General features: G+C 36.1%; 12 pseudogenes; all 12 read right to left on the bottom strand.

Moving 5' to 3' along the window:
* Nucleotides 1-493: 493 nt before the first annotated feature.
* On the bottom strand, nt 494-611 carry LOC145644318 (5S ribosomal RNA; annotated as a pseudogene).
* Nucleotides 612-2155: 1544 nt separating this feature from the next.
* LOC145650808 (5S ribosomal RNA) lies at nt 2156-2274 on the bottom strand (annotated as a pseudogene).
* Nucleotides 2275-2626: 352 nt separating this feature from the next.
* On the bottom strand, nt 2627-2745 carry LOC145650412 (5S ribosomal RNA; annotated as a pseudogene).
* Nucleotides 2746-3535: 790 nt separating this feature from the next.
* Nucleotides 3536-3653, bottom strand: LOC145644317 (5S ribosomal RNA; annotated as a pseudogene).
* Nucleotides 3654-5636: 1983 nt separating this feature from the next.
* On the bottom strand, nt 5637-5755 carry LOC145650807 (5S ribosomal RNA; annotated as a pseudogene).
* Nucleotides 5756-6107: 352 nt separating this feature from the next.
* On the bottom strand, nt 6108-6226 carry LOC145650411 (5S ribosomal RNA; annotated as a pseudogene).
* A 790-nt stretch (nt 6227-7016) lies between these two features.
* On the bottom strand, nt 7017-7134 carry LOC145644315 (5S ribosomal RNA; annotated as a pseudogene).
* A 1543-nt stretch (nt 7135-8677) lies between these two features.
* On the bottom strand, nt 8678-8796 carry LOC145644526 (5S ribosomal RNA; annotated as a pseudogene).
* Nucleotides 8797-10340: 1544 nt separating this feature from the next.
* LOC145647467 (5S ribosomal RNA) lies at nt 10341-10459 on the bottom strand (annotated as a pseudogene).
* Nucleotides 10460-11564: 1105 nt separating this feature from the next.
* LOC145647466 (5S ribosomal RNA) lies at nt 11565-11683 on the bottom strand (annotated as a pseudogene).
* A 1105-nt stretch (nt 11684-12788) lies between these two features.
* LOC145648658 (5S ribosomal RNA) lies at nt 12789-12907 on the bottom strand (annotated as a pseudogene).
* Nucleotides 12908-14450: 1543 nt separating this feature from the next.
* LOC145647465 (5S ribosomal RNA) lies at nt 14451-14569 on the bottom strand (annotated as a pseudogene).
* Nucleotides 14570-14627: the final 58 nt, after the last annotated feature.

Here is a 14627-nt window from a genome sequence, read left to right as displayed (position 1 = left end):
TGCACTTCAAATTTGAACATGATAGCTTGAACATAAATTAAAGGGATGCAATACAATCTTACAGCACCTGCTATTCCCTGGTACTAAAATATTTCTATTTAATCTGTACACTTCACATACAAGCTTGTCAGTTGCAGATTAAAGTAAAGTGATGCAACAAAAACTTACAGCATCTGCTATTCCCAGGTGCTAACAGATAGTTTTTTTTATTAATCATTGCACTTCACATTTGAGCATGTCAGCTTGAAAGTAAATTAAAGTGATGCAAGAGAAGCTTATAGCATCTCGTAGTCCAAGGTGCTAACAGATAGATTTTTGAGGAATCACTGCACTTCACATTCAGGCATGTGAGTTGGAGAGTAAATGAAAGTGATGCAAAAAAAACTTACAGCATCTGCTATTCCCAGGTGCTAACAGATAGTTTTTTTTATTAATCACTGCACTTCACATTTGAGCATGTCAGCTTGAAAGTAAATTAAAGTGATGCAAGAAAAGTTTACAGCACCTGGTATTCCTAGGTAGGGTCCCACCTCAGTACTATTCAGGCCCAAATTGCTTAGCTTCCAAGGTCAGATGAGATTGGGCGTTCTCAAGCTGGTGTGGCCGTAAGCCTTAAACACTTACTCAAATTGCCTAATCATAGCAAATATGATCAAAGACCAATCTGACAATTTTTTTTATTAATCCCTGCACTTGACATTCTAGAATGTTATCTTGAATGTAATTAAATGATGCAATAAAAGCTTACAATACGGAGCTGGTATACGGAGGCACTAATTATTCACTGCACTTCAAATTTGAACATGATAGCTTGAACATAAATTAAAGGGATGCAAACAATCTTACAGCACCTGCTATTCCCTGGTACTAAAATATTTCTATTTAATCTGTACACTTCACACACAAGCTTGTCAGTTGCAGATTAAAGTAAAGTGATGCAACAAAAACTTACAGCATTTGCTATTCCCAGGTGCTAACAGATAGTTTTTTTAATTAATCACTGCACTTCACATCCTAGCATGTCATCTTGAAAGTAAATTAAAGTGATGCAAGAGAAGCTTACAGCATCTCGTAGTCCAATGTGCTAACATATAGTTTTTTGATGAATCACTGCACTTCACATTCAGGCATGTGAGTTGGAGAGTAAATGAAAGTGATGCAAAAAAAACTTACAGCATCTGCTATTCCCAGGTGCTAACAGATAGTTTGAGTTAATTATTCACTGCACTTCAAATTTGAACATGATAGCTTGAACATAAATTAAAGGGATGCAATACAATCTTACAGCACCTGCTATTCCCTGGTACTAAAATATTTCTATTTAATCTGTACACTTCACATACAAGCTTGTCAGTTGCAGATTAAAGTAAAGTGATGCAACAAAAACTTACAGCATCTGCTATTCCCAGGTGCTAACAGATAGTTTTTTTAATTAATCACTGCATTTCACATCCTAGCATGTCATCTTGACAGTAAATTAAAGTGATGCAAGAGAAGCTTACAGCATCTCATAGTCCAATGTGCTAACATATAGTTTTTTGATGAATCACTGCACTTCACATTCAGGCATGTGAGTTGGAGAGTAAATGAAAGTGATGCAAAAAAAACTTACAGCATCTGCTATTCCCAGGTGCTAAAAGATAGTTTGAGTTAATTATTCATTGCACTTCAAATTTGAACATGATAGCTTGAACATAAATTAAAGGGATGCAATACAATCTTACAGCACCTGCTATTCCCTGGTACTAAAATATTTCTATTTAATCTGTACACTTCACATACAAGCTTGTCAGTTGCAGATTAAAGTAAAGTGATACAACAAAAACTTACAGCATCTGCTATTCCCAGGTGCTAACAGATAGTTTTTTTAATTAATCACTGCATTTCACATCCTAGCATGTCATCTTGACAGTAAATTAAAGTGATGCAAGAGAAGCTTACAACATCTCGTAGTCCAAGGTGCTAACATATAGTTTTTTGATGAATCACTGCACTTCACATTCAGGCATGTGAGTTGGAGAGTAAATGAAAGTGATGCAAAAAAAACTTACAGCATCGGCTATTCCCAAGTGCTAACAGATGGTTTTTTTTATTAATCACTGCACTTCACATTTGAGCATGTCAGCTTGAAAGTAAATTAAAGTGATGCAAGAAAAGCTTGCAGCACCTGGTATTCCTAGGTAGGGTCCCACCTCAGTACTATCCAGACCCAAACTTGCTTAGCTTCCAAAGTCAGATGAGATTGGGCGTTCTCAAGCTGGTGTGGCCGTAAGCCTTAAACACTTACTCAAATTGCCTAATCATAGCAAATATGATCAAAGACCAATCTGACAATTTTTTTTATTAATCCCTGCACTTGACATTCTAGAATGTTATCTTGAATGTAAATTAAATGATGCAATAAAAGCTTACAACATCTGGTATACGGAGGCACTAACAGACAGTTTTTTGATGAATCACTGCACTTCACATTCAGGCATGTGAGTTGGAGAGTAAATGAAAGTGATGCAAAAAAAACTTACAGCATCGGCTATTCCCAGGTGCTAACAGATGTTTTTTTTTATTAATCACTGCACTTCACATTTGAGCATGTCAGCTTGAAAGTAAATTAAAGTGATGCAAGAAAAGCTTACAGCACCTGGTATTCCTAGGTAGGGTCCCACCTCAGTACTATCCAGGCCCAAACTTGCTTAGCTTCCAATGTCAGATGAGATTGGGCATTCTCAAGCTGATGTGGCCGTAAGCCTTAAACACTTACTCAAATTGCCTAATCATAGCAAATATGATCAAAGACCAATCTGACAATTTTTTTATTAATCCCTGCAATTGACATTCTAGAATGTTATCTTGAATGTAAATTAAATGATGCAATAAAAGCTTACAAGATCTGGTATACGGAGGCACTAACAGACAGTTTTTTGATGAATCACTGCACTTCACATTCAGGCATGTGAGTTGGAGAGTAAATGAAAGTGATGCAAAAAAAACTTACAGCATCGGCTATTCCCAGGTGCTAACAGATGGTTTGAGTTAATTATTCACTGCACTTCAAATTTGAACATGATAGCTTGAACATAAATTAAAGGGATGCAATACAATCTTACAGCACCTGCTATTCCCTGGTACTAAAATATTTCTATTTAATCTGTACACTTCACATACAAGCTTGTCAGTTGCAGATTAAAGTAAAGTGATGCAACAAAAACTTACAGCATCTGCTATTCCCAGGTGCTAACAGATAGTTTTTTTTATTAATCATTGCACTTCACATTTGAGCATGTCAGCTTGAAAGTAAATTAAAGTGATGCAAGAGAAGCTTATAGCATCTCGTAGTCCAAGGTGCTAACAGATAGATTTTTGAGGAATCACTGCACTTCACATTCAGGCATGTGAGTTGGAGAGTAAATGAAAGTGATGCAAAAAAAACTTACAGCATCTGCTATTCCCAGGTGCTAACAGATAGTTTTTTTTATTAATCACTGCACTTCACATTTGAGCATGTCAGCTTGAAAGTAAATTAAAGTGATGCAAGAAAAGTTTACAGCACCTGGTATTCCTAGGTAGGGTCCCACCTCAGTACTATTCAGGCCCAAATTGCTTAGCTTCCAAGGTCAGATGAGATTGGGCGTTCTCAAGCTGGTGTGGCCGTAAGCCTTAAACACTTACTCAAATTGCCTAATCATAGCAAATATGATCAAAGACCAATCTGACAATTTTTTTTATTAATCCCTGCACTTGACATTCTAGAATGTTATCTTGAATGTAATTAAATGATGCAATAAAAGCTTACAATACGGAGCTGGTATACGGAGGCACCAATTATTCACTGCACTTCAAATTTGAACATGATAGCTTGAACATAAATTAAAGGGATGCAAACAATCTTACAGCACCTGCTATTCCCTGGTACTAAAATATTTCTATTTAATCTGTACACTTCACACACAAGCTTGTCAGTTGCAGATTAAAGTAAAGTGATGCAACAAAAACTTACAGCATTTGCTATTCCCAGGTGCTAACAGATAGTTTTTTTAATTAATCACTGCACTTCACATCCTAGCATGTCATCTTGAAAGTAAATTAAAGTGATGCAAGAGAAGCTTACAGCATCTCGTAGTCCAATGTGCTAACATATAGTTTTTTGATGAATCACTGCACTTCACATTCAGGCATGTGAGTTGGAGAGTAAATGAAAGTGATGCAAAAAAAACTTACAGCATCTGCTATTCCCAGGTGCTAACAGATAGTTTGAGTTAATTATTCACTGCACTTCAAATTTGAACATGATAGCTTGAACATAAATTAAAGGGATGCAATACAATCTTACAGCACCTGCTATTCCCTGGTACTAAAATATTTCTATTTAATCTGTACACTTCACATACAAGCTTGTCAGTTGCAGATTAAAGTAAAGTGATGCAACAAAAACTTACAGCATCTGCTATTCCCAGGTGCTAACAGATAGTTTTTTTAATTAATCACTGCATTTCACATCCTAGCATGTCATCTTGACAGTAAATTAAAGTGATGCAAGAGAAGCTTACAGCATCTCATAGTCCAATGTGCTAACATATAGTTTTTTGATGAATCACTGCACTTCACATTCAGGCATGTGAGTTGGAGAGTAAATGAAAGTGATGCAAAAAAAACTTACAGCATCTGCTATTCCCAGGTGCTAAAAGATAGTTTGAGTTAATTATTCATTGCACTTCAAATTTGAACATGATAGCTTGAACATAAATTAAAGGGATGCAATACAATCTTACAGCACCTGCTATTCCCTGGTACTAAAATATTTCTATTTAATCTGTACACTTCACATACAAGCTTGTCAGTTGCAGATTAAAGTAAAGTGATGCAACAAAAACTTACAGCATCTGCTATTCCCAGGTGCTAACAGATAGTTTTTTTAATTAATCACTGCATTTCACATCCTAGCATGTCATCTTGACAGTAAATTAAAGTGATGCAAGAGAAGCTTACAGCATCTCATAGTCCAATGTGCTAACATATAGTTTTTTGATGAATCACTGCACTTCACATTCAGGCATGTGAGTTGGAGAGTAAATGAAAGTGATGCAAAAAAAACTTACAGCATCTGCTATTCCCAGGTGCTAAAAGATAGTTTGAGTTAATTATTCATTGCACTTCAAATTTGAACATGATAGCTTGAACATAAATTAAAGGGATGCAATACAATCTTACAGCACCTGCTATTCCCTGGTACTAAAATATTTCTATTTAATCTGTACACTTCACATACAAGCTTGTCAGTTGCAGATTAAAGTAAAGTGATACAACAAAAACTTACAGCATCTGCTATTCCCAGGTGCTAACAGATAGTTTTTTTAATTAATCACTGCATTTCACATCCTAGCATGTCATCTTGACAGTAAATTAAAGTGATGCAAGAGAAGCTTACAACATCTCGTAGTCCAAGGTGCTAACATATAGTTTTTTGATGAATCACTGCACTTCACATTCAGGCATGTGAGTTGGAGAGTAAATGAAAGTGATGCAAAAAAAACTTACAGCATCGGCTATTCCCAAGTGCTAACAGATGGTTTTTTTTATTAATCACTGCACTTCACATTTGAGCATGTCAGCTTGAAAGTAAATTAAAGTGATGCAAGAAAAGCTTGCAGCACCTGGTATTCCTAGGTAGGGTCCCACCTCAGTACTATCCAGACCCAAACTTGCTTAGCTTCCAAAGTCAGATGAGATTGGGCGTTCTCAAGCTGGTGTGGCCGTAAGCCTTAAACACTTACTCAAATTGCCTAATCATAGCAAATATGATCAAAGACCAATCTGACAATTTTTTTTATTAATCCCTGCACTTGACATTCTAGAATGTTATCTTGAATGTAAATTAAATGATGCAATAAAAGCTTACAACATCTGGTATACGGAGGCACTAACAGACAGTTTTTTGATGAATCACTGCACTTCACATTCAGGCATGTGAGTTGGAGAGTAAATGAAAGTGATGCAAAAAAAACTTACAGCATCGGCTATTCCCAGGTGCTAACAGATGTTTTTTTTTATTAATCACTGCACTTCACATTTGAGCATGTCAGCTTGAAAGTAAATTAAAGTGATGCAAGAAAAGCTTACAGCACCTGGTATTCCTAGGTAGGGTCCCACCTCAGTACTATCCAGGCCCAAACTTGCTTAGCTTCCAATGTCAGATGAGATTGGGCATTCTCAAGCTGATGTGGCCGTAAGCCTTAAACACTTACTCAAATTGCCTAATCATAGCAAATATGATCAAAGACCAATCTGACAATTTTTTTATTAATCCCTGCAATTGACATTCTAGAATGTTATCTTGAATGTAAATTAAATGATGCAATAAAAGCTTACAAGATCTGGTATACGGAGGCACTAACAGACAGTTTTTTGATGAATCACTGCACTTCACATTCAGGCATGTGAGTTGGAGAGTAAATGAAAGTGATGCAAAAAAAACTTACAGCATCGGCTATTCCCAGGTGCTAACAGATGGTTTGAGTTAATTATTCACTGCACTTCAAATTTGAACATGATAGCTTGAACATAAATTAAAGGGATGCAATACAATCTTACAGCACCTGCTATTCCCTGGTACTAAAATATTTCTATTTAATCTGTACACTTCACATACAAGCTTGTCAGTTGCAGATTAAAGTAAAGTGATGCAACAAAAACTTACAGCATCTGCTATTCCCAGGTGCTAACAGATAGTTTTTTTTATTAATCATTGCACTTCACATTTGAGCATGTCAGCTTGAAAGTAAATTAAAGTGATGCAAGAGAAGCTTATAGCATCTCGTAGTCCAAGGTGCTAACAGATAGATTTTTGAGGAATCACTGCACTTCACATTCAGGCATGTGAGTTGGAGAGTAAATGAAAGTGATGCAAAAAAAACTTACAGCATCTGCTATTCCCAGGTGCTAACAGATAGTTTTTTTTATTAATCACTGCACTTCACATTTGAGCATGTCAGCTTGAAAGTAAATTAAAGTGATGCAAGAAAAGTTTACAGCACCTGGTATTCCTAGGTAGGGTCCCACCTCAGTACTATTCAGGCCCAAATTGCTTAGCTTCCAAGGTCAGATGAGATTGGGCGTTCTCAAGCTGGTGTGGCCGTAAGCCTTAAACACTTACTCAAATTGCCTAATCATAGCAAATATGATCAAAGACCAATCTGACAATTTTTTTTATTAATCCCTGCACTTGACATTCTAGAATGTTATCTTGAATGTAATTAAATGATGCAATAAAAGCTTACAATACGGAGCTGGTATACGGAGGCACCAATTATTCACTGCACTTCAAATTTGAACATGATAGCTTGAACATAAATTAAAGGGATGCAAACAATCTTACAGCACCTGCTATTCCCTGGTACTAAAATATTTCTATTTAATCTGTACACTTCACACACAAGCTTGTCAGTTGCAGATTAAAGTAAAGTGATGCAACAAAAACTTACAGCATTTGCTATTCCCAGGTGCTAACAGATAGTTTTTTTAATTAATCACTGCACTTCACATCCTAGCATGTCATCTTGAAAGTAAATTAAAGTGATGCAAGAGAAGCTTACAGCATCTCGTAGTCCAATGTGCTAACATATAGTTTTTTGATGAATCACTGCACTTCACATTCAGGCATGTGAGTTGGAGAGTAAATGAAAGTGATGCAAAAAAAACTTACAGCATCTGCTATTCCCAGGTGCTAACAGATAGTTTGAGTTAATTATTCACTGCACTTCAAATTTGAACATGATAGCTTGAACATAAATTAAAGGGATGCAATACAATCTTACAGCACCTGCTATTCCCTGGTACTAAAATATTTCTATTTAATCTGTACACTTCACATACAAGCTTGTCAGTTGCAGATTAAAGTAAAGTGATGCAACAAAAACTTACAGCATCTGCTATTCCCAGGTGCTAACAGATAGTTTTTTTAATTAATCACTGCATTTCACATCCTAGCATGTCATCTTGACAGTAAATTAAAGTGATGCAAGAGAAGCTTACAGCATCTCATAGTCCAATGTGCTAACATATAGTTTTTTGATGAATCACTGCACTTCACATTCAGGCATGTGAGTTGGAGAGTAAATGAAAGTGATGCAAAAAAAACTTACAGCATCTGCTATTCCCAGGTGCTAAAAGATAGTTTGAGTTAATTATTCATTGCACTTCAAATTTGAACATGATAGCTTGAACATAAATTAAAGGGATGCAATACAATCTTACAGCACCTGCTATTCCCTGGTACTAAAATATTTCTATTTAATCTGTACACTTCACATACAAGCTTGTCAGTTGCAGATAAAAGTAAAGTGATGCAAAAAAACTTACAGCATTTGCTATTCCCAGGTGCTAACAGATAGTTTTTTTAATTAATCACTGCACTTCACATCCTAGCATGTCATCTTGAAAGTAAATTAAAGTGATGCAAGAGAAGCTTACAGCATCTCGTAGTCCAAGGTGCTAACAGATAGATTTTTGAGGAATCACTGCACTTCACATTCAGGCATGTGAGTTGGAGAGTAAATGAAAGTGATGCAAAAAAAACTTACAGCATCTGCTATTCCCAGGTGCTAACAGATAGTTTTTTTTATTAATCACTGCACTTCACATTTGAGCATGTCAGCTTGAAAGTAAATTAAAGTGATGCAAGAACAGCTTACAGCACCTGGTATTCCTAGGTAGGGTCCCACCTCAGTACTATTCAGGCCCAAACTTGCTTAGCTTCCAAGGTCAGATGAGATTGGGCGTTCTCAAGCTGGTGTGGCCGTAAGCCTTAAACACTTACTCAAATTGCCTAATCATAGCAAATATGATCAAAGACCAATCTGACAATTTTTTTTATTAATCCCTGCACTTGACATTCTAGAATGTTATCTTGAATGTAATTAAATGATGCAATAAAAGCTTACAATACGGAGCTGGTATACGGAGGCACTAATTATTCACTGCACTTCAAATTTGAACATGATAGCTTGAACATAAATTAAAGGGATGCAAATAATCTTACAGCACCTGCTATTCCCTGGTACTAAAATATTTCTATTTAATCTGTACACTTCACATACAAGCTTGTCAGTTGCAGATTAAAGTAAAGTGATGCAACAAAAACTTACAGCATTTGCTATTCCCAGGTGCTAACAGATAGTTTTTTTTAATTAATCACTGCACTTCACATCCTAGCATGTCATCTTGAAAGTAAATTAAAGTGATGCAAGAGAAGCTTACAGCATCTCGTAGTCCAATGTGCTAACATATAGTTTTTTGATGAATCACTGCACTTCACATTCAGGCATGTGAGTTGGAGAGTAAATGAAAGTGATGCAAAAAAAACTTACAGCATCTGCTATTCCCAGGTGCTAACAGATAGTTTGAGTTAATTATTCACTGCACTTCAAATTTGAACATGATAGCTTGAACATAAATTAAAGGGATGCAATACAATCTTACAGCACCTGCTATTCCCTGGTACTAAAATATTTCTATTTAATCTGTACACTTCACATACAAGCATATCAGTAGCAGATTAAATTAAAGTGATGCAACAAAAATTTACAGCATCTGCTATTCCCAGGTGCTAACAGATAGTTTTTTTAATTAATCACTGCATTTCACATCCTAGCATGTCATCTTGACAGTAAATTAAAGTGATGCAAGAGAAGCTTACAGCATCTCATAGTCCAATGTGCTAACATATAGTTTTTTGATGAATCACTGCACTTCACATTCAGGCATGTGAGTTGGAGAGTAAATGAAAGTGATGCAAAAAAAACTTACAGCATCTGCTATTCCCAGGTGCTAAAAGATAGTTTGAGTTAATTATTCATTGCACTTCAAATTTGAACATGATAGCTTGAACATAAATTAAAGGGATGCAATACAATCTTACAGCACCTGCTATTCCCTGGTACTAAAATATTTCTATTTAATCTGTACACTTCACATAGAAGCTTGTCAGTTGCAGATTAAAGTAAAGTGATGCAAAAAAACTTACAGCATTTGCTATTCCCAGGTGCTAACAGATAGTTTTTTTAATTAATCACTGCACTTCACATCCTAGCATGTCATCTTGAAAGTAAATTAAAGTGATGCAAGAGAAGCTTACAGCATCTCGTAGTCCAAGGTGCTAACAGATAGATTTTTGAGGAATCACTGCACTTCACATTCAGGCATGTGAGTTGGAGAGTAAATGAAAGTGATGCAAAAAAAACTTACAGCATCTGCTATTCCCAGGTGCTAACAGATAGTTTTTTTTATTAATCACTGCACTTCACATTTGAGCATGTCAGCTTGAAAGTAAATTAAAGTGATGCAAGAACAGCTTACAGCACCTGGTATTCCTAGGTAGGGTCCCACCTCAGTACTATTCAGGCCCAAACTTGCTTAGCTTCCAAGGTCAGATGAGATTGGGCGTTCTCAAGCTGGTGTGGCCATAAGCCTTAAACACTTACTCAAATTGCCTAATCATAGCAAATATGATCAAAGACCAATCTGACAATTTTTTTTATTAATCCCTGCACTTGACATTCTAGAATGTTATCTTGAATGTAATTAAATGATGCAATAAAAGCTTACAATACGGAGCTGGTATACGGAGGCACTAATTATTCACTGCACTTCAAATTTGAACATGATAGCTTGAACATAAATTAAAGGGATGCAAACAATCTTACAGCACCTGCTATTCCCTGGTACTAAAATATTTCTATTTAATCTGTACACTTCACATACAAGCTTGTCAGTTGCAGATTAAAGTAAAGTGATGCAACAAAAACTTACAGCATTTGCTATTCCCAGGTGCTAACAGATAGTTTTTTTAATTAATCACTGCACTTCACATCCTAGCATGTCATCTTGAAAGTAAATTAAAGTGATGCAAGAGAAGCTTACAGCATCTCGTAGTCCAAGGTGCTAACAGATAGATTTTTGAGGAATCACTGCACTTCACATTCAGGCATGTGAGTTGGAGAGTAAATGAAAGTGATGCAAAAAAAACTTACAGCATCTGCTATTCCCAGGTGCTAACAGATAGTTTGAGTTAATTATTCACTGCACTTCAAATTTGAACATGATAGCTTGAACATAAATTAAAGGGATGCAATACAATCTTACAGCACCTGCTATTCCCTGGTACTAAAATATTTCTATTTAATCTGTACACTTCACATACAAGCTTGTCAGTTGCAGATTAAAGTAAAGTGATGCAACAAAAACTTACAGCATTTGCTATTCCCAGGTGCTAACAGATAGTTTTTTTAATTAATCACTGCACTTCACATCCTAGCATGTCATCTTGAAAGTAAATTAAAGTGATGCAAGAGAAGCTTACAGCATCTCGTAGTCCAACGTGCTAACAGATAGATTTTTGAGGAATCACTGCACTTCACATTCAGGCATGTGAGTTGGAGAGTAAATGAAAGTGATGCAAAAAAAACTTACAGCATCTGCTATTCCCAGGTGCTAACAGATAGTTTTTTTTATTAATCACTGCACTTCACATTTGAGCATGTCAGCTTGAAAGTAAATTAAAGTGATGCAAGAACAGCTTACAGCACCTGGTATTCCTAGGTAGGGTCCCACCTCAGTACTATTCAGGCCCAAACTTGCTTAGCTTCCAAGGTCAGATGAGATTGGGCGTTCTCAAGCTGGTGTGGCCATAAGCCTTAAACACTTACTCAAATTGCCTAATCATAGCAAATATGATCAAAGACCAATCTGACAATTTTTTTTATTAATCCCTGCACTTGACATTCTAGAATGTTATCTTGAATGTAATTAAATGATGCAATAAAAGCTTACAATACGGAGCTGGTATACGGAGGCACTAATTATTCACTGCACTTCAAATTTGAACATGATAGCTTGAACATAAATTAAAGGGATGCAAACAATCTTACAGCACCTGCTATTCCCTGGTACTAAAATATTTCTATTTAATCTGTACACTTCACATACAAGCTTGTCAGTTGCAGATTAAAGTAAAGTGATGCAACAAAAACTTACAGCATTTGCTATTCCCAGGTGCTAACAGATAGTTTTTTTAATTAATCACTGCACTTCACATCCTAGCATGTCATCTTGAAAGTAAATTAAAGTGATGCAAGAGAAGCTTACAGCATCTCGTAGTCCAAGGTGCTAACAGATAGATTTTTGAGGAATCACTGCACTTCACATTCAGGCATGTGAGTTGGAGAGTAAATGAAAGTGATGCAAAAAAAACTTACAGCATCTGCTATTCCCAGGTGCTAACAGATAGTTTGAGTTAATTATTCACTGCACTTCAAATTTGAACATGATAGCTTGAACATAAATTAAAGGGATGCAATACAATCTTACAGCACCTGCTATTCCCTGGTACTAAAATATTTCTATTTAATCTGTACACTTCACATACAAGCTTGTCAGTTGCAGATTAAAGTAAAGTGATGCAACAAAAACTTACAGCATTTGCTATTCCCAGGTGCTAACAGATAGTTTTTTTAATTAATCACTGCACTTCACATCCTAGCATGTCATCTTGAAAGTAAATTAAAGTGATGCAAGAGAAGCTTACAGCATCTCGTAGTCCAAGGTGCTAACAGATAGATTTTTGAGGAATCACTGCACTTCACATTCAGGCATGTGAGTTGGAGAGTAAATGAAAGTGATGCAAAAAAAACTTACAGCATCTGCTATTCCCAGGTGCTAACAGATAGTTTTTTTTATTAATCACTGCACTTCACATTTGAGCATGTCAGCTTGAAAGTAAATTAAAGTGATGCAAGAACAGCTTACAGCACCTGGTATTCCTAGGTAGGGTCCCACCTCAGTACTATTCAGGCCCAAACTTGCTTAGCTTCCAAAGTCAGATGAGATTGGGCGTTCTCAAGCTGGTGTGGCCGTAAGCCTTAAACACTTACTCAAATTGCCTAATCATAGCAAATATGATCAAAGACCAATCTGACAATTTTTTTTATTAATCCCTGCACTTGACATTCTAGAATGTTATCTTGAATGTAATTAAATGATGCAATAAAAGCTTACAATACGGAGCTGGTATACGGAGGCACTAATTATTCACTGCACTTCAAATTTGAACATGATAGCTTGAACATAAATTAAAGGGATGCAAACAATCTTACAGCACCTGCTATTCCCTGGTACTAAAATATTTCTATTTAATCTGTACACTTCACATACAAGCTTGTCAGTTGCAGATTAAAGTAAAGTGATGCAACAAAAACTTACAGCATTTGCTATTCCCAGGTGCTAACAGATAGTTTTTTTAATTAATCACTGCACTTCACATCCTAGCATGTCATCTTGAAAGTAAATTAAAGTGATGCAAGAGAAGCTTACAGCATCTCGTAGTCCAAGGTGCTAACAGATAGATTTTTGAGGAATCACTGCACTTCACATTCAGGCATGTGAGTTGGAGAGTAAATGAAAGTGATGCAAAAAAAACTTACAGCATCTGCTATTCCCAGGTGCTAATAGATAGTTTGAGTTAATTATTCACTGCACTTCAAATTTGAACATGATAGCTTGAACATAAATTAAAGGGATGCAATACAATCTTACAGCACCTGCTATTCCCTGGTACTAAAATATTTCTATTTAATCTGTACACTTCACATACAAGCTTGTCAGTTGCAGATTAAAGTAAAGTGATGCAACAAAAATTTACAGCATCTGCTATTCCCAGGTGCTAACAGATAGTTTTTTTAATTAATCACTGCATTTCACATCCTAGCATGTCATCTTGACAGTAAATTAAAGTGATGCAAGAGAAGCTTACAGCATCTCATAGTCCAATGTGCTAACATATAGTTTTTTGATGAATCACTGCACTTCACATTCAGGCATGTGAGTTGGAGAGTAAATGAAAGTGATGCAAAAAAAACTTACAGCATCTGCTATTCCCAGGTGCTAAAAGATAGTTTGAGTTAATTATTCATTGCACTTCAAATTTGAACATGATAGCTTGAACATAAATTAAAGGGATGCAATACAATCTTACAGCACCTGCTATTCCCTGGTACTAAAATATTTCTATTTAATCTGTACACTTCACATAGAAGCTTGTCAGTTGCAGATTAAAGTAAAGTGATGCAAAAAAACTTACAGCATTTGCTATTCCCAGGTGCTAACAGATAGTTTTTTTAATTAATCACTGCACTTCACATCCTAGCATGTCATCTTGAAAGTAAATTAAAGTGATGCAAAAGAAGCTTACAGCATCTCGTAGTCCAAGGTGCTAACAGATAGATTTTTGAGGAATCACTGCACTTCACATTCAGGCATGTGAGTTGGAGAGTAAATGAAAGTGATGCAAAAAAAACTTACAGCATCTGCTATTCCCAGGTGCTAACAGATAGTTTTTTTTATTAATCACTGCACTTCACATTTGAGCATGTCAGCTTGAAAGTAAATTAAAGTGATGCAAGAACAGCTTACAGCACCTGGTATTCCTAGGTAGGGTCCCACCTCAGTACTATTCAGGCCCAAACTTGCTTAGCTTCCAAGGTCAGATGAGATTGGGCGTTCTCAAGCTGGTGTGGCCATAAGCCTTAAACACTTACTCAAATTGCCTAATCATAGCAAATATGATCAAAGACCAATCTGAC

The sequence above is a fragment of the Electrophorus electricus genome, chromosome 13 (genome assembly GCF_041902795.1).
Source record: "Electrophorus electricus isolate QZ-2024a chromosome 13, ASM4190279v1, whole genome shotgun sequence".
NCBI classification, from domain to species: domain Eukaryota; kingdom Metazoa; phylum Chordata; class Actinopteri; order Gymnotiformes; family Gymnotidae; genus Electrophorus; species Electrophorus electricus.
The sequence above is the reverse complement of the archived record's forward strand: the minus strand, read 5'-3'. Positions and strand labels throughout refer to the sequence as shown.